The sequence below is a fragment of the Equus caballus genome, chromosome 3, assembly GCF_041296265.1.
Source record: "Equus caballus isolate H_3958 breed thoroughbred chromosome 3, TB-T2T, whole genome shotgun sequence".
Classification (NCBI taxonomy): domain Eukaryota; kingdom Metazoa; phylum Chordata; class Mammalia; order Perissodactyla; family Equidae; genus Equus; species Equus caballus.
Window position 1 is genome coordinate 108,557,525 of NC_091686.1, and position 24,039 is coordinate 108,581,563.

A 24,039-nucleotide genomic window follows, 5' to 3' on the forward strand; every position below is an offset into this window, starting at 1 on the left:
CAGTTAAAATGTGTGCCTGGCTGCATTTAACACAAATCTGACTATTGCAGCTTAAGGAAATAGGCATTTATTTTTTTCACATATCAGGAAGTACAGGGGTATCCTGTCCAGTATTAGTGCAGCATATTCTCAAGTCCTTACTGTCCCTGGCTCCTTATGTCCTTCTACACTGCCATCCTTAGTTTGTGTCTTTTCTCTTCTAGTTTATGCCTCAGACTCACAAAATGCTTGTTCTCCCTCCTCCCTCACATCCTCATTCTTGACAGGAAAGTTCCAAGTAGTTCCCTTAACATCTTTTGGACAGGACTGTAACACAAGGGATAGAGGATCAATGAGCTTGGCACCTTGCTTCCCGAAACCAAATCCAGGTTCTGTTAGTAAGAAGCGTAAATGTCCATTGGGCAGCTGGCAGTGTCTGCCATAACTGAAAGCTCATAATACAAGGATGATTTACTGCCAGGGCAGATGTGATATTTAAGCAACTCATGTCTGTAAAGTATCTACTATGGGCCCAGAGGTGCAGATCAGTGATGAGCATGACTTTCTTTCCTTTAGAAAACTTACCACCTGGAAGATTGAATGGACAGGCAAGCAAATGACTGCAAATGCTATGATGGAGGCAAACTCATTGGGGCTTTGAGATATCAGTGGTAGGGCCAAGACATACAAACTTGGGTTCTGGATGGTATTGCGAGGAATATGAACAACTAATGGCAACAGTAATGGCTGATTTTCATTGTATATAATTATGTCAGACATTTAAAAAATTATATATATACACATTACTTATATCACCCCTGGTGTCTTTTTATCCCTCTGTTTACACAGCCAAGTTATGTGAGGCAATATGAAATTGAATAACTTTCCCAAGGTCAGATAGCTAGTAATTTAGAGTGCTGGGATTCAAACTCAAGACAGTCAACCCCTAGAACACTCTTAATCTGCAATCTATGCTGAGGATACTGAGGGAGCTCCATTTGACTATTCGTTTTGTTGTTATTTTCTTTTGTTTTTGAAAAAGCGATCCAGAAGTTTCTTTGGATATTGCCAATTGTGTAGAACCCTTTGATTCATTCAGCATTCATAATATTTCGTAAATTGGATTTACCCAGGATTGACAAGCTTTGGTTTGGTCATTCAATTATATAGAAGGACGTTGTGCTGGAATCTTCTCAGTTAGGGAAGGGTAAGTTGCATATATTCACATTTCTCTAAGTATTTTGAAACAGAATACTTTTCAGTATGTCATTCCTTAGTCAAAATATCCTGTTTCAACCCTTAATCTTAACTAAGACTCAGTCATCACTCATGTGAACATCCATATTCCTAGAGATGCTGTCTCTCTCTTCCATTTTCTAGATGGCCCTCCTGGCGATAGCAGCTTGCTTGCCTTGGCCGGGGCCTTGATTTCATGATGCTCCCTTCAATACCTTATGTGGTAGACGGAATTCTAAGATGACCCCCCCCAAAGACTGACACCCTTGTATAATAGCCTCCTCTTGATTGTGAGAGGGACCTGTGATAATGACGTGCTGTCACAATATCACTCCCATGATTAAGTTTTGTTATTTGGCACAATTAACTTTAAAACAGTGAGATTACGTTCAGTGGGCCTGACCTAATTGAGCTAGCCTTTAAAAGGGCAAGGCTCTTGCTGGCAAGAGAAATTCAAAATGTGAGAGAGATTCAATAGAAGAGAGATTCTCCATTGCTGGCTTTGAAAATAGAGAGGGAGGGCAAATGGCAAGGAACTGTGAATGGCCTCAAGGAGCTGAGAGTGGCCTCATGCTGACAGCCAGCAAAGAAATAGGACGTCAGTCTTACAACTGCCGGGAATTAAATTCTGCTACAACCGCATCAGTTTGCATAAGGACCCCAAACTCCAGATGAGAAGATAGCCTGGCTAACACTATAATTTTGGCCCTGTGAGACTACTAGCAGAGAAGTCAGTTATTCTGTGCCTGGACTCCTGACCCATGGAAACTGAGAGATAATAAATTCATGTTGTTTGAAGCTACTAAGTTTTAGATAATTTGTTGTGCAGCAATAGATAGCTAATACACCTTCACTGTGGTTCCAAATGTCTAACTCTTCTGCCCTGACCTCAAATGTGCGTAAGTAGAGGAACTCACCCAGGTCATTTAGTTGGTACTAGAATGAGCTTTGCCCAAACTATACTAGAAGCATTACTAACAAAGTGAGGAATAGGGACCCAATATCCAATATCATAGGAATAAGTGTTTTTATTTTTGTTGTTTTTATGAATTGTACTGGAAAGATTTTACCAGTGTCTTCCCATATTACATACCTTATAACACTCTCCCCCAGGACTCCCAAAAGATAAAGACAAGCACCATATGATATACTGATTAGAAGTCACAGTTCAGTGGAACAGGGACAAAGTCCAAGGTGAAAGAAGATTTAAAAAACGCAAAATTAGTAGACCATGCATAAGGGTTTTCCACATAGTGAGAAACAATTTGATGCTCCTTTTCTTGCTGGGTGAAGTACAGACCCTGTGGAGTGGGTGAAGAATGAAAATGCTTTATCTGTTGGTTTCTGCTTCAAGGTGTACTCTAGCAATCTATTTTAGTCTTCATTAACATAGGAAGATTGAGCTCGGGGTTAAAACATAGTAGGCATCATTTGTTCAGAACACACAATGGTATTGCATGGGGATGGGAGGCCTAAAGATTTGTGGCTGTGTGCATTTTTGGTAACTGCAAAGTTGGAATAAGGCAGCTGCCTGTGATAAAATATGACCCTCACTCACTCTTATAAATTGCTTTTGCCCATTCACATTTAGAGGTCATTAATCTTGTTTCCCTTTATGGATGGGCATTCAGCACATTCTCCACAATTGATTCAGCTATATAGTTTAGAGAGGTATAAAAATTCCACAAAGTGCTGCTGGAGAAAAATGTCGCATTACAAGGGTACAAGTAAGCAGGGCTATCTTTATCTTACTTACAGAGGAACATAGGCATTTGCAAAAGGGGCTGTGAAAAGGATCAAAGAAACAAGACATAAATAGCCAATAAATAATCATAAATTCTTAGTCTAGAAGGGACGTGTTAAGGCTACACAATATAGGAACTCCCTTTTACATTATTGATAAGAAAACAGTCTTAGAGCATTATTGATAAGAAAACAGTCTTAGAGCATATGGTTGAAAACATCCTGGATGTAGGGGAACTAGCTAGCTTATAAGACGTTCCAATCTTTCCATGATCCCTTTACCACCCAGGAGAGGGATGCTTACTTTGAACATACTTATATTATATTGCAACTGCTATACTTTGTTATATTTTTTTCTGATTTTCATCTGTTCCCTGTATCCTCAGTATATAGTATAATACATTGAATGTTTATAGGCACTTAGCATATTTTTGTTGAATGTAAATTTCATTGAACTCCTAGCTCCAATGACAAGAATTCTAGATACTGTCTACTTATCATTCACCTTACTATAAGAATGATAGTAAAAATTTAGCCCTGTGTACATGGCTAAGGTACTAATACTCTTTGTATGATCATTCTTTTCTGATACTTTTCCTCCAGGCCATTCCAATACAGTTTGACAGTTGCTTCCCCATTAAACCTGATGGCCAATCAGAAATAAATGTGAGTTAAGGTATCTGGTCACCTAGAAGCAAAAGTGCTTCAGCCTTAAATGTAAGCCATAAAGCCAGGGGAGGGCTTCAACCTCCTGTCCTTTATCTTTTATTTAAATCGATTGAGAATGTTAAGCCACTATCCAGTCAATACTGAAAAAAAGCTAGAGTATATTAATTACAGCTAAAGTAATATTCCATAAAGTGTTTAATCAGGAGGAAGTATATGTCATTGAGCAAACACAAGGGAATTTAAAATCACATCATAATCAAATGAATAAATATTTCACTTTCTATGATGTTCAGGGCCTGTTCTTGCTGCTGTACATGGAAAATAAATGTAATAACTATGACACAATTTCCCCTCTCTAGACAAGCTTAATTTGCTACTGCAGAGTTAGAACAATACACGATTACTGTGATTTCCTTTTGAAAGGGTCTCTGTGTACCAAAATGTTGACAATTATTCAGCCAGTCTTTATTTTCTGTGGAATTTGTCTCTAATGGCTGCCCTTCATGTTTGAAATTATGTGAAATACAGCCTGAACACATTTGTGTTTCAGAACCCGGGAATATGAAGATGTGTCTGTTACTTCTTTCCACTTCATACAAGGTATAACCAAGTCTGTAAGCTGCCTTTCTCATAATTTACAAAAGTAGAGGATTTAATGAACACTTTCTAAGGAGCCCCATGCAGTCTCAGAATCTCTGCTCCCTGAAATGTAGCCTATGTGTACAAGGTCTTGCCACTTCTTTGCATATTTAAGTCCTCAAGTTAAATAATAAATTATGACACGTGGCGCATACAAAAATGCAACATAACAGTCTAATGGACGTAAAGTAGGAATTGCTTGAAGAATGAATCCTTTGGATTATATTTGTATATGGCTTCCTGCATTTTGCAGGGATTGGGGATAGAGGAGAATAATGTATCCATCCTTTGTTCGAAAATATTTATTGGTGTGGCAGGATACCACTCAAGGGATGGGTTTGAGGAACAAGAGATGACTTTTTTTCTGTGACTCTTGATATGGCTGAATAGCATATACAAATTGAGGGCCGGAGCTGAAATGTTCCAAATAAGTGAGAGATTTTTAGCCCACATTTTCAGTCTCCCCCTGTGTAGGGGGAGACAGGAAGAGAGATGAAGAGTTAGCAGGAAGATGACGGATGCTTGAGCACTAGAACCGAGATTGCAGAGGAATTTGACTGATTATTCTTTTCTGTGATGTGTACTGTGAATTCAGTTTTCCTCTCTTCATGAGTTTTTCAGTCAACTGTCTGCTTTTTAATAGTAATCCATAAAACTAGATCTTTTGGGGAAAATAGAATAAAGTGAGGATTATGGTTTAATGTAGGCATAGACTAAATAGAAAGTGCCCACCTTTACCCACCCCAGTAATCAGGCTTACATATTTGTCTTATATTTGGATCAGAATAGGAGAAACAGATTGAAAATTTTAAACATATAGTTATGAGAATTTTATTCTTATAAAGAAAACTTATGGGAAGCAGTTTCCCCAGAGAATTCTGGAAACATTTATGTGTATTAATATTCTTCAAAGAAAAGTGTATGTGCACGTGTGTATTATGTTTCCTGGTAAGGTTAGTAAATGCAGTCATGTGCCACATAACCCCGTTTCGGTCAATGAGAGACCACATATACAACGGTAGTCCCATAAGATTAGTACCTTATAGTGTAGGTATGTAGTAGACTATACCATCTAGGTTTGTGTAAGTACACTCTATGATATTTGCACAATGACAAAATCCCCTAACAACACATTTCTCAGAATATTCTCATCATTAAGCAATGTATAACTGTATGGTATAATGATTAAGTAAGATAAAAGTAAGATATAACATCAATAGCAACTTAAAGAGATGAGGGTGAAAGATAGAGGTAATATTAAATGCATATTTAAAAAAGCAAAATTTACTTTTTGTTTTAAAATATACTTTACAATTCTGGAACATTTTCAAATCACATTTATTTTCATTTTGTTTTGTTTTTCCTCGAAACTTCCTGACTCTTTTAATTCTATACAAGTAGGAATGTGAAGTTAGGGGAAATAAGATTGCAAATCTAACCTTTACCCTCTCATATGGAGACTGTGCCTTGTAAATAATCATTCCCCAATTTTCTCTTCAGTGAGAGAATAAAGTTGTTCATGTTTAATGCAATGAGTAATAAAATGATGATTGATTTATTATGGTTATAATCAGTGACGTGTGTTAATTAACTTTATATATAGTGCCAGAGGGAGTACCATACAAAGAGAGAGTAAGACATACTACAAGTGGGTGATGGGGAGGACGTCACATATCACATTGCCATGACCCGTGCTCTTGTATATACTATGTTGCTGGGCACAGGGTTGCTTACCTTGGTTCTTCAATGCAGTTGAATTGAAAATGTTAGTACAAATGCATTTTAGAACTATTTATTTCAACAGCAGGCATGTAGGCATAGATCCCAACTAAGGAGGACATTCCAGGCAGAAATGAAATGGTAGTGGGCAGGCTTGGGGCTTTGTTCAGGAATTGAGAACAGCATGGGGTAAAAGGAAGACATGAGGTCTGGGATTGCAAACTGCCCCACACAACAGCAAAGCCCTGATTGATCTGCTGATCCCAACCCAGGAGCTATTAGGTGCTGTCTTGATTCTAACTAGCTTTCCTGTGGTCGCATTGGCATTTCAAGGTTTTCGTAACAAAAGCAAAGTGCACTAGTATCTCAGATAGTAGATACTCTCTTTTCCTTAAGTGTTTAACATCATCAAGGTTTTTTTCCCCAGTTGTCTTCCTCAAGCTTTCAGGTTCAGTTTTTTTAGTTGTTCTTTTTTGTTTTTTGCCTGTGAATTGGAAGGTAGTGTTTCCTGCTGGTAAAAATCATAGATTTTGGTGCCAGGCTGTTCTGGGTGTGAATTTGGTCTCTACTTTTTAGAATCTATATGATTTTGACAAGCTACTAAGTGAACTTGGTGGTCAGATTTTTCATCTCTTAAATGAGGATAATCATAGTGTGCGCCTATTAAGGAAACTGTATTAAGCTCTTAATACAATGGTTAAAGACACAGACTTGGGAACCAGTCTCTGGTTTGAACTTAATTTCTATTGCTTGCTAAGTGTGTGCCTCGGGCAATTTAACTTCTCTCTCTCAGATTATTTACATGCAAAATAGGGGCAATAATGGTACAACCTCATATGGCTATCTTGAGGATTAAATGAATTATTTTTTTTAATATAGTAAGAACACTGCCTGGCTTATAGTAAACATCATGTGAGTGCTTATTATGCAAAAAATAAAGTATTTAGTAATTATTAACTGTTAGTACTTTCAAGGTTGTTTTTGTGAATAAAGAAGATAATATTAGTCCAATGTCTGGCATATAGTAACATTCAATATGGGTTAGTTCTTGTACTCTAGGGTAACTTTAAGCTCAAATGTTCTCTGAGTCCACAGTAATTAATTACAAATTAAAGTACTTAGCAAAATGAATTGACTAGGTCAATTTATATCTTATCACACTATTCTTATTTCTGGAATCTTAAGAGGTTTCAGGAAAATATAATAAATCACAGAGAGTTTAAAAATCAAAATAAAATAATAAACTCTTCTGCAAATTCCCAGTTACTATTCTATTTTAAAGACTGAAATGAAACAGAACTGAACCTAAGACCCAGATAGTTTACTGATTCTACTAAGACAACTGTGGAAGATTCATGAGATCGACACAGGATTCCAGAGGGCTCTGAAGTGACCACATAAACCAAGACCTTGACTGCAACAATCACAAAGCAAAACAGTGTGGGGATCTGGGTAGCTTTGAATATGGATGCACCTTTTCTACATCTGCTAGTTTTACCTGCTGCAACTTCATCAGCTTTCAGATGAGAAAATCGAGACTTAGAAGTGGGAAGTCTTGGTGCCGAGATTATATAATTTATCTGCAATTCAGCTTAGATTAAATCCAGGCCTCACTTTTCCCAGTGTGCTTCCCTTTCCACTAAACCACGCTGTGCCTCCCATCTAGTTATTTCATAGTTGATTCCATGATGCTCTTCTGTAGCATGGGTTGGACAAAAGTTCTATAAACTTGGGGCCAGCCCTATGGCCGAGTGGTTAAGTTCACGTGCTCCGCTGCAGGCGGCCCAGTGTTTTGAAGGTTCGAATCCTGGGCATGGATATGGTACCACTCAACAAGCCATGCTGAGGTAGCATCCCACATGCCACAACTAGAAGGACCCACAACTAAGAATATACAACTATGTACCGGGGGGCTTTGGGGAGAAAAAGGAAAAAAAAAAAAAGTTCTATAAACTTGTCTTCTTAGAATTTCTCCAACCCTTTTCCTCCAAAAGTAATTTAGGATTTGATTTGTGACTTATTGGGTTGAAGTTCATTCTGCCTATGTATTTGCTATTCTAGAATCCAAAGTGACCTTAGATCTCTGTGGATAGTAATTGCATTGCATATGTTCAGCTCACGGAGCTGCTGGGTAATGGAAGGATTATAGCATTGAATAATTCTTCCTAGATTTTTTTTGGTTTTTAAAACCCATACAGAGTCCCTGTAGAGACTTATAGACAACTTAGAAGTCTTTCATGATGCATAAAATTAGAAAAAAAAATATTTATTTAAGACTTAATGAGTAAAGCATTGAGCATGGCGGATATGTATTAGCCAAGGTTCTCTAGGAAAACAGAACCAAAAGATACACACATGCACATATTTGCTCAGCGCAGGTTAGTTTTTTCTTTAAGGCCTTTATCTAATTGGCTGAGGCCCACCTACATTATGGGAGGTAATCTACTTTATTTAGTCTACTGATTTAAATGTTAATCTCCTCTAAAAAAAATCTTTATAGAAACAGCTCAAATAATGTTTTTGTTTGTTTTTTTCTGTTTTTAAGAACTGATACCAAAGACCATCCTTTATTACAGTCTTGGTTTATGATTGTTGCATGGAACTGTTAATTTCAGGAGGAAATAACAGTTTCCGGCTTAGAGAACTTGGAGCCTCACCTAATATAACAACCAATTTATACAATATTAAAAAGTACAAGTGCTCTTGTTGGGCAAGGGACAATGCTAGAAAATGCATGAATGTAATGACACTGAATATGTTATGTCCGTCCTAGAAGAAGGTCACCAAATACATTTCTTTGCTCTATCATTGGTAAGAATGGCCTCTCTGATACTCAACACAAGGTGAGCATGTTTTTACACCAAATGTTGGAGTGTAGGTTTTCCAAGTTCAAAGTGATGGTGGCCACTGGTCCTTGGGACTTCAAATTCTGCCCCTGCTGTTTCATGACTGACCATACTCTAGGAAAATAGTCTGCAAATAAACTAAATATCAATCTCACTTTCTAGCCCAACCAACAGTCATTCATGGCATAAAAGATATCTTTAGTCAAATCATGTTTGACTAAATATCTGAGAACCATGGCTTAGCCAAGTCGACACATAAAATTGGCCATCACAAGTTCACCTCTTGTTAACTTAGCACCCATACAGATCTCCTTAAACCATATTTAATCTCCAAATAAAGACAATAACAAGGTCATACTTCTGCATAACATAACTATCTTGCATGTGATCGAAAATGCACTAGCCCTTTCCAAAACTAAGAGAGAATGCAGAGTCCTTGAAAATCCTTGAGTGATGTTTATTCTTTTCCTTGATATCCTGTAACCTAAATACTATCATGTAAAGTTAGAAATACTTAAATACTATGATATAAAGTCAATACATCTTATGTTACAAGGTAAGAGGATAAGAGAGGGAAGAAAAAGATATTTGCCTAGTATACACACACACACATATATTGATAACAAAATAAGAAATATTCATGACAATTACAGTCCTCAGTTCTATAACCGTTTAAGTGATTATAGCTGGTATTTATAGCTACTTTCTTCCACTGCTCATTCCGTCTTCCCTTTGCCATCTGCAAGTCCTCAACTGATATGGTTCTTTACCTGGTAGGGTGGCCTAAACCTTCATTTCTGAAGATTCTGCACTATTAGTAGTCCTCCTGCATAGATTGTAGCAATGCTAAGAGATGCCCTAAGAGATCTCCTGTATTCCAGACATGCTCTTCCTTACCTCCATTGTGGAGTTGCAGTCTAATTTCTCCTTGGTAGTCAGGATCAATCACCACAACCTGCACGTTAACTCTCTTCTGTTGATTCAGAGGCATGAGGATCCCAAAGGTTCTGGGTGGCAGTCTTAACTTCCAGTTCAATGGAATCATTATTATGTCTCATAGAGGAAGCATTCCTCTCTTTTGCACCAAGACTTTTAGGCCAGATGAGCATAAAGTCATTGAAATAGCAAGCAAAAACTTTCTAGTGGGTCAGTGAGGGCAATAGTATGTGGTTCACTCTCATTTCCATCGCTTGAGCCCTGGACTCATGACTCTTGGCTACAGGAGAAACAGCACCATATATAGCACCATATATGTATATGATACATAGCACAATACATCAGATGCTAACTCAGAGCATATACAGAGAACCTTGCTCAAGCCTGGCAAAGTATTGCCAGCTAGTTGGCAGTATAACTGGATCTTCAGAAGGCCATTCCACTGTTTTTTCAAGCCAGATGCTTCTAGATGGTGGAGAACAAAGTAACCCCAGTGAATTCCATGGGTGTGGGCCCATTGCCACTTCATTTGCTGTCAAGAAATTTCCTGGATCAGAAACAATGCTGTATAGAATACCATGATGGTGGATAAGGCATTCTGTAAGTCCATGGATGGTAGTTTTAGCAGAAGCACTGTATGAAGGGAAGGCACATCCTTATCCAGAGTAAGTATCTATTCCAGTAAAAACAAAATACTACCCTTTCCATGAGGGAAGTGGTCCAGTATAATCAACCTGCCACCAGATTGCAGACTGATCACCTGGGGAATGATGCCGAATTGGGGGCTCAGTGTGGGTCTCTCGTGCTGGGAGATCTGGCACTCAGCACTGGCTTTAGTGAGGTAGGCCTTGGTGAACGGAGGCTCATGTTGCTTAGCCCTTGCAAACCTCCATATTTGCCCCACAGCCACTTTGTTCATGAACCCATTGGTCTATGACAATGGTGAGTGGGGAAAGAGGCTGACTAGTGTTCACAGAATAGGTCATCTTATTCACTTGATTATTAAAATCCTTCTGTTGAGGTCACCCTTTGGTGAGCACACATATGGGACACAAATGTTTTCATGTTTTTCATGCATTCAGAAAGATCTGTCCACATAACTTCATCCCCCAACTTCTTGTCATCAATTTTCCAATCATGGTCTTTTCAAGTCCCTGACCATCTCACCAAACCATTGGTCATAGCCCATGAATTGATATATAATCACACACTTGGCTATTGCTTCTTCCAAGCAAAGTGAACAACCCCGTGCCCTGCTCAAAATTCTGCCCACTGAGAAGGTTTCTCCTTACCACTGTCCTTAATGTCCCAGAAAAGGGCTGTGGTGCTGCAGCCATCCACTTTTAGGTGTTACCGCTGTATTGTGCAGAACCATCTGTAAGCCAGGCTTAAGTTTCCTCTTATTTTGCCAAGTTATCATAAGGAACTCCCAGTAAGGTCAGAGGTATAGGCTGGAGCAGAAATGGGGACCATGAGCATTTGGGCCACTTCTTCACTTAACTTACTTTTGCCTTTAGGGCCTTCTCAAGCCTGATATCATATCCACCACTAGTATTTGATGATGGAGTGCTGCTGTGCATGCCCAACTTATGGGGTGTCATGAGAGAATATCCAGGTCATGGTAACTAGTTCAGATCACATGGTAACTTGGTGGCCTGTGGTTAAGCATTCCTTCTCTACTAAGATCCCATAGCAAGCCAAAAGCTGCTTACTGAAAGGAGAGCAGTTACCTGCAGAGAATGCCAGAGCTTTGCTCCAAAATCCTAAGGGCCTGTGCTGTGATTCACCTATGGGTGCCTGCCAAAAACTCCAAACAGAATCCCTATCCACCACTACCACTTTAACCACCATTGAATCTGTTGGGTCATATGAACCACGTGGCAGAGCAGCTTGTATGGAAGCCTGGACCTGTTGCAGAACCTTCTCTTGTTCTGGGCCCCACTCAAAACTAGAAGCTTTTGCGTCATTTGGTAAATGAGCCAGAGTATCACACCCAAATCAGGAATGTGTTGCTCCCAAAATCCAAAGAGGCCCACTAGGCAGAGATTCTAGATTTAATGTTGCAGGTCAGGGAATTAGAAAGGGCTCTAACAGTTCGTTTGGTTGGTTGACTGAACATCGATGGAAAGATGGCCTACAGTAAGTTAACTTGAAATGCTAGACCTGCTTTGCTATACATAGATGAAAGGATTCAAGGGTTTAAGAAGAATGAAATGTTAGAGTGGATTTGTCATTTAAGATCTGCTCACCCACCCTAGGAGGGTCCAGAGGACATACCTTTCACCATGACCTTGAGAAATAAATTTGCGAGGGGAGCACCAGCAGCCTTGGGGAGGTCTCTGATCACTTTTCTCTGTAGCTTAGAAAATACAAGGAAAATTGCTGCCCCTGAATTGGGAAACCAAAGTGAAATGGGGGTAATTGGCTCCCAGGTGGCAGGGGCAAGTGGTGGCACTCAGTTTCCCAAGGCAAGCTGAGTGTGGTTACCATAATGGAAAGCAGAGGTAAAGCAGCAATCACAATAGTTGGCTCACAGAGACCTATGACGGGCTAGTTGATCATGGTGTTCCCAGAAGTTAAAAATAGGAAGCCTACTCAAATCTTACTTGATCTGTATAAGTGGAAGAGTGAGCAAAAGTCCAACTTGAACCATAAAAACAGAGAGTTATGGTCTCTCAGTCAATTCCCAGACTTGAGCCAGTTTACAGACTCAGAACTCCTTGAATGAAGAGAAGGCCAGGTCCCCGTGAGAAAGGACTCTGCTATACTACCAAAAATTTATATTGTTAATCTTTCTCCCATCCCTTCCCAAATGACCTATGGCCTTTCCCCAGGGTGACTGTGTACTGAGAAAAAGGAAATAATCAGGTCTTTCAGGGACTTCTGGACACTGGCTCTGAACTGGCACTAATTCCAGGAGCCCAAAAATGTCACTGTAGTTTACCAGTCAGAGTAGGGGCTTATGGAGGTCATATGATGAGTGAAGTTTTCACTCAGGTCCATCTCACGGTGGATCCAGTCGTCATAGAACCCATCTTGTGGTACTTTACCTGGATCCAGAATACATAATTGGAATAGGCATACTCAGCAGCTGGCAGAATTCCCAAATTTGAATAAGGTACTCTGTTTAATCCTTAAAGAACCCATAAACTAAGAAATGAGACAGACATTTTCCCATCTATGTACAATGGGTTATACAATTTTTTAAGTTTTAGTTCTCAAATTTATTCTAAAATTTCCTAAAATTTGGTTATATTATCTTTGAAGCAAGAAGACATTTTGTTTGCAAGTTATCAATATTCTTGCCGATAGATGCTTCATCATTTAAAGTTTTGTCTAGTTAATGAAAGAGAACTCTAGAGTTTTGAGATACAATATAAAAACATTTGACAGAAAAGTAATTATTTTCTCTCAAAATTATTTAATGGTACAGGTTGTCTCTCTTCACTGACAATTATCTATATTTGTTGAGTCTCCATTTCTTAGAAGCTTCCTGTCCTATTGTTGGGCTTCACTTTTATCATTGCCATTTTGCAGCTCTGTAATTAGTTTTCTGGTAGTTTTCTTCAATTGAATAGTTCAATGTGATTTGAACTTAATGTGATGAAGTCTAATGGATAGCTGTTCCTGCTGCCTTCCTTTGATTGGCCGTGTAGAGAAACAGAAGCAGATGCACTTGGTGAAAGTATTCAAATGGTCATTTCATGTCCTGGAAAACCTTGAACATCTAAGTCTTCTTACTTTCTCATCTCTTGGCAAGAGTTCTGTCAAGGACTTTAAATTTATGTCCAAGTTTTTATCACATTCTTTTAAAACCCCATCAATCAGCAGAATAATTTATAATAGTGGCCTAACAAATTCCATGTCATAATTTTCACTTTTCTTAAAAAAGATAATTCTTCACTCACAATTAACCAATACATCAGTGAATTGAGGTTATTTTCTTTTGTACTTTTTTTTTTTTGAGGAATATGAGCCCTGAGCTAACATCTCTGCCAATCCTCCTCTTTTTGCTGAGGAAGACTGGCCCCGAGCTCACATCTGTGCCCATCCTCCTCCACCCTATATGTGGGACACCTACCACAGCATGGCTTTTTGCCAAGTGGTGCCATGTCTGCACCCAGGATGCAAACCGGCAAACCCCAGGCTGCTGAAGCCAAACATGCACACTTAACTACTGCGCCACTGGGCCAGCCCCTTGGTTATTTATTTTTTTTAATGTTTAAGAAAATACCTGGAATACATTATAAGCTCTAGCTTTGCCCTGTTATCACAAGTGACTTATTTTCTGTGCCAAAGGAGTCTTGCTCAAGGATCCTTCTTTTAAGTGTAGTGAAATTCTTTGTCTGTCTCACATGTTCCCCCAAACAGACATCTCGGGCTATAACAGAAAATGTGTGTGTTTAGATGGAGCATTTTTATGAAATGTACAGCATTCCTGGCAGCAGATTTGTTTGGTTGTCAAAGCCTCCATTTCAACAAGCTAGAACAGAGTTTCCAAAAACCAGAGTGCAGAAATTGAAATCTCTGGTGTCCAAGGAACGTCACTTGTCTGAGACCGTGCTTGTGCTTGAGGAAAGGTTGCCAAGATCGTGCTATAGTTTGCCTCGTAAAGGTAGAGCTTTCACTACTGTAATAAAAATATGGAAACATTAGAAATGACGGGATGTGACTGCACTCTTTTTTTCATGGTTGCACAGTTTTATGTTATATTTCCAAAGGATGCCTTAAAAATAGACCTGGCGCCAATTGCAGCCAGGAAAAGAAATCTTTGAACTTGAACAGTGCATTGAAAGCCATCTAAAACAGATCTGAATCTAGAAGATGTGGAGTTGCTTTTAAGATCTCATTGACTCTACACTGATTATCTCTTGGGTTGTGGAAGAATTATTACTGATCTTGATTTGATCCTGATTGGGGAATTTGTTACCCATGTATCCATCAAGGTGGATGTGATTCTACTCTCTATAAGCTCTTTTATTCTGCTAGAAAGGATTTCCTTTGGCAATTGAAATGGATCTTTCAGTTCAGCTAAATTATCATTGTATCTTTTGAACCTCCAAAGGCATTGGTGTGTTATATTGTTCTACTGTTTGGGAAATTGGATGAGAGGAAGAGAAGAAAATGAAAAGTGTAAAGTTTTGCCCCTGAGTTGTGTCGAGGAGAGAACATGGGCATTAAAATTAGCAGGCACTAGGGAATGTAGTTACAAGCTTGGAGTTCTGAGGTCATCATTAAAGTGAATAAAATATCAGGGTCTATTTTGTAGAGTTGCGGAGGAGATTTAATGAGACAATCCATGTAAGTCACTTAGCATAGTGCTTATTGTTTCATAAATACATGTGAGCAATTTTTTATGCTGTTTGAATCACAGTTCTAGTAATTACTAGCTGAGTGACCTTACCCTAGGTATTTATTCTCTCACACCTGTTTCTTCATCTGTAAATTGAAGATAATGAGACATAACCTGGAGGACTATTGAGTATTAAAATTGGTGTAAAGTGCCGAGTGTTTGCCATTTACTAGTTGATCAATATATACTAGTTTGCTCCCCTCTTCACTGTCACTCCCAGTAATGACAACAAAACAATAATAGCAACCAGTATTACTAAATGCCTCCCAAGTGTCAGTCACTATATATCCTACACAAAGACAGTCACTCACCATTGTGTTTGTAGGAGAATGATGTCAGGTATCAGTGGCACGGATTCACAATTCTGTCAAGTTTCGGAGTTGCCATTGCTTTGTGTTGAATAATTTTAGCTTTTGTTTTTGATTCATCTGTAATGCTTTCCATTATTTCTTATTTGCCCATTATGAAGAAATCAATTATTTTCTCTTTGCTCTCCAGCTTCTGCTGGAAGAAAAAGTAAGATCTAATCTAAAGATGGACTGAGGTTATATGCCTTCTTGGGGTTCTTAGGTGAACTTTCTACCTCTACAGAGGAGTTCTTTTGTAGACCCTGGAGGATTCAGAAAGAATGTCAATATTACATCTCATTGTCTGCCGCTCAGCAGGAAAAAAATGTGCACCTCACACCAGGTATCTAAGTACAACGTACAACAGAAAGGTTTCATTTTTCAGTGTTGCCTGGGTCCTTGCAGCTTTTCAAATAGGAAACATATTAAATCCTTATGGATAAGCCATTTCCTTCAAGATTTTCAAGTGGTAGTTTTAGGAAAATATTACTTTCTCATTGCTTAGCAATAGTTCTTTCAAGGACCTTGAATTCAAGTTCAAATTTATATCAGATTATTTTAAAACACAATTAACCAACAACATAATGTGGTAAAAGAAGCACATTCCGATGATTGATTTCCTTGCAGCCTCCATTCTTTTCCAGAACTCTGGGCAGTCTATGTGGATGGGAAACAATGGATTGATTTAATGTAACTGGGCACTTAATACAGAACTTTGATAAGAATGTCGAGACTTACCATTAGAAAGGATGCTGCCATTTATTTGCTCATTTCCCAAGAGCAGAAAATCTATTTCAGCGATTTGAATAAGTTTCAATGAAGTATGGAGAGGCACTGGATTCCACGACCTCCCACTTGGGTCAAGGTACCAATTTACCAGAACAATTTATTTTAAAATAACTTTATATATGTGTTATATTGTTTTGACAAGAGAAGATGGAATTTTAATTACTAATTTTCCCAGCCTCAGCTCTCTTAGGTTTTAGGTTTGAAGAAGCTGAATAAAAGTGAATAAAATTTGTGAGCTAGATTATTGCAGTATATTCTAAAATTTTTGCTTTTACTTTTTGCTATAGCACACTAATTGCTCTTCTTACTAATTTGCTTCAAAATGGGAATTATTAATTTGCCACAAAAATGTGAGTTATTTCAAAGGCAATATGATATAGTGGTAATAGTACCCAGTCCAGAATTGGTAAACCTTTATCATTTTGTGAATTTAGAGAAGTAATTTTATCCCTCTGAGACCCTGTAACTTTTTCTTACAAGTGAGATAATTTGGGTAGGTGACTTCTGTATCTCCTTAAATTCTAAAATTCTAAAAGTCTATTTGTCTTTTATTGTCTCTTTGAAGGTATAGCTTTATATCATTTAAAGTTTTAAAATAACTCTCACATGAATGAATGAATGTAATAACTTGGCCTACTGCAATTTTATTTTTACATCATTTATTTATCACATTCATTGTCACCTTCAGGAGTCACTTACCTTTCCCAGGTTTGCATAATCTGAATGTAAAAATGAGAAATTTGAGCAATATATTCCCTAAGGATCCTTCCAGTCCTCATATTTTGTGTTTCTAGTGTACATTTTTTGAAATCATATAAAGTATCAGGTATATATTTCTCAGTATTGTAGGAGATACAAAGTGAAAAAGACGTGACATCTGTCCTAGAGAGAGTTTTTAATTTTCATTGAATGACACTTGTGGTATCTTAGTCTGTTTGGGCTGCTATAACAAAATACCATAGACTGGGTGGCTGATAATCAACAGAAATTTATTTATCACAGTTCTGGAGCCTGGAAATCTAAGATCAAGGTGCCAGCAGAATCTCTGTCCATGAGAGCCTGCTTCCTGGTTCACGGATAGCTGTCTTCTCACCGTGTCCTCACATGGTGAAGGGGTGAAGGATCCCTCTGGGAGCTCTCCTTTGTAATAACACTAATATTATTCCAAAGGGCTCTACTCTCATGACCTAATCACCTCCCAAAGGCTCCATCTCTAAGTACCATCAAGCTGGGGGAATAGATTTCACCACATAAATTTGGGGAGGACATAGACATTTAGTCTACAGCATGCGGGATTCATGAAATCACTAAAATTATGTGTCAAGTGTTTGCTTATGTTTATTTTTTGAAGATCCACAGCTTTCCTAAGAATTTTGAGTACATAATGAATAAAATTGGAGATTCTATTGTCAGAATCTCGTACAGTGGTTCTTAAAATGTGATTGGTGAAAGAGTGGGGAGTCCCCTGAGATACTTTCGGGTGGTTCAAGAAGTGAAATCTACTTCCGTAGTAACACTAAGATGATCTTTTCCCTTTTCATTTCCATTCACTAATGAATGTGCAGTAGAATTTTCTAGAAGCTCCAAGAAGTCTTATATCATAACAGATACATATAGAAGCAGATATGAGAATCTAATTATCTTCTGCTAAACCAGACGTTAAAGATAGTTGCAAAAATGTGAAACAATGTCATTCTTCTTACTAATTTTTTCGTTCTGAAAAATATAGTTATTTTTCAAAAAGCTATTTATATGAACATACAATAAGTTTATTATTGTTATTTTGAAATTAATATATGTATCTATTTTAAATTTCTTGGTTTAAATTCTAATACGCTAAATATAACAGATAAAGCCTACACAAACAAAAGCTCTTCAGAGTCCTCAATAACTTTATAAGTGTCAAGGACTCTTGAGATTAAAATGTTTGAGAAATGCTGACCTAGTGCCTTTACTAAGGTACATTAATCTGTAGTAGTAAACATAGCCTGCCTTGCTATTAACTTTACACAAAGAGATTTATGCCTCTCTCACCTAATTGTCTAAGTCGGTGTTCATGTTAGCAGGGTAACTCTCTAACATATGGTAATTCAGAGATTCAAGCTGGTGATGTGGCTTTGCCATCTTCAACACTTGACTTTCATATTTGTCAGACATTGACATCCTAGTCACATGGAAAAGGAAAGGAGCACAGAGGAAGAGCAGTAGGTAATTGTTGCCAGAAACCCGGAAGTGTCACTTATCATGTTCACTCATTGGTTCACTCATTCCATTCCGTTGGTTAGAACTCAGTTTCCTGGCCAACGCCAACTGCACTGAAGGCTGGGAAATGTTACCCAGCTGTGTGTCCAGGAAGAAACAAAAGGTAATCTTCAGGAACAGCTAGAAGTCTCTACCACACCTAAGTTTAATCTAGGTCTACTAGGTACTAGCTAAGTAAACAGGCCAATTACGTAGCTGCTAATTCTTAGTTTCCTCTTAAATAAAATACGTATAACAAATTTCCACCTTTAGAGGGTTTTGGTGAGGGAGATTGTGCAAAAGTGCTTACAAAATGGATAGGTATAAATTTATCAAATAACTATGTGTAAGCTTTTTAAAGGTCTGTGATCCAAAGAATGTTAAATCAATCTGCTAGAGGAATTTAACATTTAGGAATAGATATAAATCTTGTAATAACAATAACTACAATGAATGATCATGTGTGTTATAGGCAATAAAGTTTATGCAAACAGGGGGCACTTTTTATAGTTAGTGCTTTCATGGAAGTTCTTACTTGGAAGGTCTTTAAGGATGTTCTCAAAATATCTAATTGGTGTTTCTCTGTTCTGGAATTTCATTACCTCCTCTCAGCACTCTTCTTGTGGCACTTATCTGACCTTCAGGTAATAGTGAATTTTCTTGTCTGCCTCTTTTATTAGTTTTTAGCTCTATGAGAACAGGACTCCTACCTTACTCTACTGGTATGTCTTGAACCTAGCACGATGCCTGGCCCATTGTAGGCCCTTGGGTAGATATTTATTGAATGGATAACACTTAGTTTCAATAGAAGAGAAGTTGCATGAAAGGAAAAGAGGAGATCATTGTAAAGGGGATGTTAAGAGATTGTGATAAAAGAGTGTATTTTGCAAGTTTCAAGTATAGGCTGGTATAAGTAAAGTGTAGCAATAATGCAGGACATCAGGAAGCATGGAATCCACATGTTAGAGGAGTCATTACTGTGAAAACTCACATAAACAAGGATATAAAAAAGGATGAGAAAGAAAGGAAAATGATCCATGTCCTAAAGTCATTAAAGGTCTAGGGAGTTTCTAGTGACAGGACAACAATGGAGAAAGGCTGATATAAGATGGCATCAATCTTAAGGGATGGGAAGTTATTGAGAAATTGTAATGGAATAATGGTTTGAAATGGCAACTCAAATGTTTGTTAAATGAACAGATGGTGGGTAGATGTATAGATGATGGAATACTGCTTTTCATTATATTTCCCTATTTGACCTTCCAGGCGAAAAGTGTCAGAGGAAAATACATTTTCACTTGAACTGAGCAGATGGAAGGAATGACTACTTAAGAGTTGGAAAATTTGGAGGGCTTTATCCTAAATAAAACATGAATACCATGGAATTCAATTGGTCCAGAAGATGGACACTTGAGAAAGAGTTGAATTGACTTCGTCTGACCTGGATTGAGGAAGTATTCTGAGAGAAAGTTGCAAGGGGTTTTGCATAAAGTGAAACTGTGGAAAGTGTTTAAAGAGATATTCCTATTAGGGGAATATAAAAAGTCAGTTTATGAGGTATTTATAGAATGAACTGCATCCAGTTTTCCAATTGGTGTGGATGAGTCCAAGTTTGCATCTTAAATATGAAATTGATATTGACTTACCTCTTAAAACTAAGAAGAAAATAATTTTTTGCAAAGCACCTGTTGGATAGATCATCCTTTAGCTAATGTTTGCGTAATTACTCTCTTTTTAGTAAGATTTTGCTATTTAAATAAACAGAAAATTAGGCAGATGATACTCTCAGAGGTATAATAAAATTGAATTGGGGGAGTCTACTGTATAAAATTGAAGTGCATAATAACAACCTATGGAGATGGCATGATCAAACATGATGGTGGGATGTTTTGTTTTGTTAAAAATTTGAGCAATCCAAATGAAAACATGGCTTATATATTTGAAATGTTAGCTTTTTCTCTAAAGTATGTTTATTCAATCTACAAATGCTTATTGAGTGTATAGTCTGAAGCAGGTTTGGTACTGGATTCCAGGGATATGAAGATAAATACCACAGAGTTGATGGCTTTGAGTCTCATGTTTTGGTAGGTGAAATAAACATGTGGCAAATGAATGCATAACTTGTGATGTGAGCAGTAAGGAAGGCATTGATAAGATACAGAAGTAATGTATTTACCTTCCTGAAGATAGCAAGCAAGGCTTCACAGGGTAATATGGCAGCAGGCTCTGAAGGCTGAGTTGAAGGTTGCCACGTGAACTAGAGACTGAAGACATTTCAGAATGAGCAGGCTGCATGTGAAAAGACATGGGGGTGTGAAACAGCACATTGTGTTCAGGAAACTGTAGGGGATTTGTTATTTCTGAAATGTAGATGTGAGAATAGCAGAAGATGGTACTTGATGCCTTAGGTCGAAACCAGAAACATCTTTCATGCCATGTCAAGAAGTTTGGGCTCTTTCTTGCAAGTGCATGGAGCCTAGTAAGGAAGCAAATATTTATTGGATGAATGAAGAGGGCATGACTGAAGGATTTTAAATAAGGGGTGTAGGGCCCAGCCCAGTAGTATAACAAAGTTTGTGCACTCCCCTTCGGCCACCTGGGGTTCGTGGGTTCGGATCCCAGGTGTAGCCTTACACAGCGTTCATCAAGCCATGCTGTGGAGGCATCCCACGTACAAAATAGAGGAAGACTGGCACAGATGTTAGCTCAGGGCCACACTTCCTCAAGCAAAAGGAGGGAGCTTGTCAACAGGTGTTGACTCAGGGCCAATCTTCCTCAAAAGAAGAAAAGAAAAGAAAAGAAAGGTTTACAATCATGTTTGTTTGTTTGTTTGTTAATCGTTTTATCTGCAGTGAGGAGAGAAGTTTGAGGAACTGCAATAAGGAAATGATTGCAATAAACCAAACATTTGATAATTTGATACTAATCCAAGAGAATCAAGGAATGGACAAATAAGTCCAGTGCTTGGCACAGAGTAAGCAAGCAATGTAAGTTCTGATGAAGATTCGGGCAATAGGAAGATGGATATGGTGATGATGGTGAAGGGAGACTGAGTGTGAAAGGTATCTAAAAGAAACATATATTTTTCTGACATCAAAGCACTAGTAACTGTCATGTAGGAACTGCTCAGGAATATAGTGTGCTGTGCCAGACAGGACCCAGAACAGAAATGTTGCTCTCTAAATTCTCTATAGGTATCCATTTGCTTCCAAATTTAAAGGAGATTTTTTTAAGTTATTCCTGATGTCACCATTCACAAAAGGACATTTTCTGCTAATTAAGAAATGATAACAAAACCCTCTAGTATTCATGCTATATTTAGGCTAAGAACACTAGGAGTGATTTAGATTCTAGCAGGATATCAAATAAGGACATTTCAAATGAAAGCGCCTGCAGCTGACAGCCTTTTTGTTGCTTTGAGAGTAGTTAGTATTATTGCTTCCTTAAGGAGCCGTGAAAATAGGCTACTTAATTCCCCCAGATAATTTTCTGGTATATTAGCCTGAGTGATGCAATATGATCAGTTACATCTGATGGAGTCGATCATTGATTTGTTATTCTTTAGGGGTGCTTAAACTCAGAAGTCTCATTGTGACAGCTACTGATATAATATGTCTTCCTTGAAAATAAATTCTCTATTTCCAGTCTGTGCTTCTCTTCGGCACTGCTCTGGGGACTAACCCTCCTGATAAATCCCTTTAGCACGTCAGCTCTCCTGGCTTGCTTTCTTTTCTGACCTGTGACCTGCATAACACCTTGGGGAGGCATTGAGGAAATGAAGTTTTATTATTTCAGGTCAATTGGAACTCTTTGCCTTTCTAATTTTGATAATTCTGCACTTCAGATTTCCCCCCAAAACACATATTCCTGCTACTTGCCATTTTAAATAAGATAGTTTATGTGAAAAAATACGGTAAACTTGCAAGTGCTGATCAAATGTAAGTGGATAATAATGTAATTATTACAGTATCGAGATCAATGGTGAGTTGGTATAGTGGAATTTTCTGTTTACTTAAAAATGTTACCCTTGTGTGACATTATATTAACAGGGGGATATTTGTTTCTGTTCCATTGTCATAGAAATTACTTTAATCAAAGGAGCACAGTGGCTCGATATAACCATGTTTAGCCTAAAAGCATATCAAATGCCAGAAAAATAACAGGACTTTTCAAGGTGATATTCCTTTAAATGGAATGAAATGTTTCCCATGGGAATTTAAGGCCAGGAAACCTGTCTGCTGGGATCATTTTGCCCTCAATCACTTTCTTGTACTGCCTCTAGTATTCTGAGTGCCTGGGTCATCATGATCATTGTAAAGTCCCTATTTGTTTGTTTGATTGTGTATTGGACATATATCAAGTATCAGCTACGTGCTAAGACTCATGCATGTTGAGGAAAAACAGCTGGGCCTTGCTTTTGAGAAACTCATGGTTTAGAATGGGGATACAGCCAAGCAAAGCCAGAATGGTGATTGCAGCTCAGCAGGACAGCTGTATGCACAGGGCATAGGGTCATCACAGAGAAGGAACACACCTACTCTCAGCTCGTTAAATCATGTTTGATAGTCAGAATTTAGAATTTTGAGGAGGTAAAAAAGCAGGCTGGAAGGAAGTAAAATGCATCCATTGGGGAAATATCTTTTTCTAAAAAAGCACAAAGGAGCCATGAATTCAGTAATGAATTTGAAATGAAGTAAAGTAAGCAATACTTACAGTAAGCTCAGGCAACTTATAATAAGCCAATATATAGCATTCTTATGTAAAATATATCTATTTTGGGTGGAAAAGTTCAGCCCAAGTCAGTTAAACAAGCATAACTGCATACATATTCTCTCCCATTGGATCTTTAAAAGTTGAGTAAATTTCATTCTGTGCATAATTCTGAAAGCTTTTCCTCTCAAGAATCATTTCCTTTCAAGTTTTACTATATAAATGTACTTTTCCTAAGCCATTATCATGTTCTGAAAAGGTTTTATTAACAACCAACGCTTATTAGACCCAACAACAATCCAAGCAAGCAAATTATTCTGTGCTTACAAGCTAAGCGCCAAAATGAAATCAGCTTTGGAGTGAAAAGATCAACATGCAGGAGGCCTAAAGTAAAGTTCAGAAACCACAATTCTCTTTATATTAGGCTTTTGTGAGTATTTTATGGGACATTCCTTGAGATTAATTGCAATTTTTCCATGCAAAATCTTTCTCTTATTTTTCTCTTAAATTAATAGGAGGGTAAAACTTGGAAACGTTTGCACAAATCAAAAATAATTGATCATGGGGGTCAGGCCCCATGGTAGAGTGGTTGGTTCTCGCACTTGGCTTCCGTGGCCCAGGGTTTCGCTGGTTCGGATCCTGGGCGCGGACATGGCACCACTCATTGAGCCATGCTGAAGTGGCATCCCACATACCACAGCTGGAAGAACCCACAACTAGGAATATACAACTATGTACTGCGGGGCTTTGGGGAGAAAAAGGAAAAAAAATTTAAAAATCTTAAAAAACAAAGAATTGATCATAATTCAGGTTACTGTCAGAAAACAATCAA

General features: G+C 38.0%; 1 protein-coding gene and 1 long non-coding RNA gene across 5 annotated transcripts in view; both read left to right on the forward strand.

Moving 5' to 3' along the window:
* KCNIP4 (potassium voltage-gated channel interacting protein 4) overlaps positions 1-24,039 on the forward strand; it is a 1,058,683-nt gene that overhangs the window by 260,530 nt on the left and 774,114 nt on the right. The gene's annotated exons all lie outside the window — the stretch shown is intronic.
* On the forward strand, positions 18,537-19,887 carry LOC111773023 (uncharacterized). The gene is made up of 2 exons (XR_002807230.2): positions 18,537-18,621; positions 19,764-19,887. It is a non-coding gene; the product is annotated as an uncharacterized lncRNA (long non-coding RNA).